The sequence below is a fragment of the Dipodomys spectabilis genome, unplaced genomic scaffold (assembly GCF_019054845.1).
Source record: "Dipodomys spectabilis isolate Male_0828 unplaced genomic scaffold, ASM1905484v1 ptg000270l, whole genome shotgun sequence".
In the NCBI taxonomy this organism is placed as follows: Eukaryota; Metazoa; Chordata; class Mammalia; order Rodentia; family Heteromyidae; genus Dipodomys; species Dipodomys spectabilis.
In genome coordinates, this window is record NW_024870947.1 from 176,162 (window position 1) to 180,098 (window position 3,937).

Below are 3,937 nucleotides of genomic sequence, written 5' to 3' on the forward strand. Positions count from 1 at the left end.
ATTTCCACAATATAAGCTAGAGAGGAGTCATATGCTCATGTACAGTATTGTGTGAATTTTACCACGGTGCTGAACCCTTCTGCCTAATACCAAGAGTCATGTGCAATAATTTATTATTTAACATTAAGAATACACTTTGAATTATTACATAATTATTACATAATTCACAGAATTGAAACAATAATGATATGTTATTTGTTTAAATTCTAATGTTTCTCAATTTTACAATTCATGAAATATATTATTAAACTTATTAAACTTAGTTTCACTTTCTTCGTTGCCATAGATACTAAAATTTAAATTATATATTAAACATTAAACTTAAGAAATCAATAATAAGTAACTTATTATTAAAATAATATGCTATTAATCTGTGATTTAAGTTATAGTTTTAACAAATTATGAGGTAAAAAAGATTTGATAGAAGTATGGTTAATTTTTTTAAACTTACCAGCTTGTTATTTGTTTCCTAATTGTGTCATTTGTTATTCTTGTTCCAAGTCATCTATTCCTCTTCATTGTTTAGTGTTCTATTTTATCGCTATTGGTTTACTGATTGTGCATTTTTCCGCTCTTCTTAGTGACTGACATGAGGCTGAAAATTTGTATGCTAGTTTATTCCTCCTATGTTAAAGCAAAATTACTGCTCTCCACAGCTGTTCTACTCTTCTTTGTATAGTGCAGTATTTCCCCCACTCCCATCTCTTGTGTTACTGCTCTCATGTATTTTATTTTTTTATTTAAATGTTTTTCCCACCATCCCTTCCCTCACACCTCCACAATACACTCCCCAAGCCCTCCACCCCTCACTACCCCCTGCCCTCCTAAATTGTGAAGTTTGTTTTTCAACATAGTGTCTTGTGCATCTCATTGTTACAATGGGTCAACCTGCATCTCTATCTAAGCATTTTGTTTTTTCTCTTTCCCTCCCCAAATTAGCGAAGTAGATATACAAGATGCAGGAGCACCAACATTGAATACAGTGAAAACAAGGGTTATACTATGAGGGAGGATTATATAAAAAAAAGGAAAAAAAATCACATTGTACATTATAAATACATTAGAAACCACAGCAAGAAAGAAAAAACAACTTACGTTCTTATCTTGGGGTTCATTTATCTTAATATCATCTTATCTAGTCCTATGCACATAGCTTATGATCTTTTCTGCTTATCCCAGACATATATTAATTATTGCAAATAAGGGATACCATGGGAAATATGTTCCTTGAGACTTGGCTTACTTCATTTAATATAATTTTTTCCAAGTATTTCCATTTCCTAACAAATTGGGTGATGCCATTCTTTCTGATGTAGGCATACAATTCATGTACACACACGCATGCACACACACACACACACACACAAACACACACATTTTCTGGATCCATTAATCTACTGAGGGGAATCGAGTTTGGTTCCATATCTTAGCTATGTTAAATGATGCTGCAATAAACATAGTTGTGCTGGTAGTTTTAATATGGTCTTGCGTGTGGTGATTTGGGTGAATGCACAAAAGTGGGATTGCTAGGTTATAGGAGAGCTCTATATGGACTCTTTTGAGGAACCTCCACACTAATTTCCAAAGTGGTTGGACAAGTTTACACTCCCACAAATAATGCAGTAGGGTTCCCTTCTGGCCACATCGCCTCCAGCTGTTGTTGTAAAAATGGAATGCTTCAGTAATTTGCATTTGTAATCCTTGCACTGCTGCCATGCTAATGTTGTCTATATTGTTCCAATTTTAGTGTATGTCCTGCCAAATTGAGCACAGAACAGTTTTTTTTTTAATCTCTAAAGTGCAACTGATTTTCTTAAACTAGACAATTAAAGAAAAAGTAAGTTCAAAAGAATTGTCGTGAAATTTTAGAATCATGTATTTCTTCCATAAGCACACAATTAAGAATAAAGTCAAGATTAACCTGTCCACAACAAAATAATTCCAGATATTTGTTGTTCAAGAAATTGTAGGAGGAGGAATTCAATTATTGTATACAAGGCACCTGCCATAATGAACACTGCAGCAAGTGTAAAGATTTGTTAAAGTTTTACTGTTTAAACATTTAATTTTGAGAATTTGCTTATATATGCCAAAATGAAGTCTGGCAGGTGAAAATACTTTTCCATAAACTATTTAAGATTTATATTAGCAGACATATACTAGTAAATATATACATTTCAGAGTTTATAGAAACTTTACTGAGAAGTTGCAAAGTCTTTGTCTAAAGAAGCAGAATGAAGAGTTAAGACTTTGTTAATTACACAGTTTCTGTTAAAACTTTAGGGCTTCCATACTTTTTATGTTAGCGAAGAACAAATGATGATATAAGCCATGTACAAACGATAAAATGAGCCATATATACTAATCATCGCCTACTCATCGCCTATAAAACTCTTGTTGAACATCATAAACTTAGCCAGTTTTAAATGTACAAGAATACGAGAAAATAGTAAAAATCTAATATGTAATACACTTCAAGTCCTGGAAACACTGGTAATTTTTTTACTTTATTAATCATTAATATTTAATTATTGGTTTTCTTTATTTGTAGCATTCTTTTTCTTGTACTATAATACAACTTTTTAAGTCATCATTAAGAGGTACTTTGAGGATGTTAATGGGATTGTCACAGCATTTTTTTATAGGTGCACATGAATTTACAAAGAACAAAATTAAAACAAAATATTGATTAAAAATTTTATCAAGCGATACCACTTGATGCACAGTATCACTTCCATCTTTTTCTGCTTATGTGGTGCTGAGTAATCAAACCCAGGGCCTCATGCATTCAAAGCAAGCACTCTACCACTACGCCACCTTCCCAGCACCTGAGATACTGTGTTTTAAAAAATCATCTAAACAACATTTGTTTTCTACTTTGGGTTATATAATGAAATATATGAATATCATTTTATATTTTTGTGAATTGTCATATTTCTAAATTTTTATTAACCAAAGCTACTTTATTCTTTTCAAAGTCATGAAATATCTCTGAGAGTTTACTTCTGTGAAGATTGTTTTAGCATTTATAATTTGTTCTGAGTCATTTTTATGTTTTATCAAAATTACTTTATATTTTATGTTGATGGGTTATCATACATCAAATACATTCAAACGTACATGTAGAATCTAAGGATAGCAGTATGAGTATTCTCATACAGCTCTTGTTTATCTGTTATGCACTTTCAGTATTATGATATTTCTCTCTCTCTTTCACTCTCATTTTCTCTCTTTCTCTTTCATGTTGCATGTCTGCTACTTAGAATTTCTGCTAGTCTACTATTATCTTTCAGGTTCCACTGGTTTTGTAGGAACATGATAGGGACCATCAGTTACCCTTGCATTCTTTAAGAGTTATAACAGTGACGTGATATTATTCTCTGTCATTCTAAATGGCAAAACAACAGATCTAGGAATTCCTTTTCTCTTTTACCACAATTATAAATTTTATCTCATAGGAAACATTGGGATGAATATGATACTTTTAACCTGTGACCTAAAAGTTCTTTTTCTTTTACAAACAACCTTTTTATTTTATTATCATTAAGTAACTACATGTAATGAAAACAAAGCTGTCCTATGGAAAATAGACTGAAGTTGTTCACAGGGATGAGAAACAAGGTAATGGGGGAAATGAGTACAAAGTGATACACATTATATACCACAGAACCTCAGAGCAGTTTATCATGTACACTTTGTGAGAATGACAATGTGCTGGGAACTGTAGGTTAAATCACTGAACACCTGATATATGTGTGTGTGTGCATATATATATATATATATATATATATATATATATATATATATATTAGCGTGTGCACAATATATTTTAAATGTATAGTTATTTATATATACATATATGTGTATAAGCCCTTATATGTGTACACATGTATGTTACTATACACACAAATGCACACATACTTATACCCATGTGTAC

At 31.5% G+C, this 3,937-nt stretch overlaps 1 non-coding gene across 1 annotated transcript; it reads right to left on the bottom strand.

The window, feature by feature from the left end:
* Positions 1-1,664: 1,664 nt before the first annotated feature.
* LOC122126008 lies at positions 1,665-1,771 on the bottom strand. The gene has a single exon (XR_006150836.1). It is a non-coding gene; the product is annotated as a U6 spliceosomal RNA (small nuclear RNA).
* Between the last annotated feature and the right edge of the window lie 2,166 nt (positions 1,772-3,937).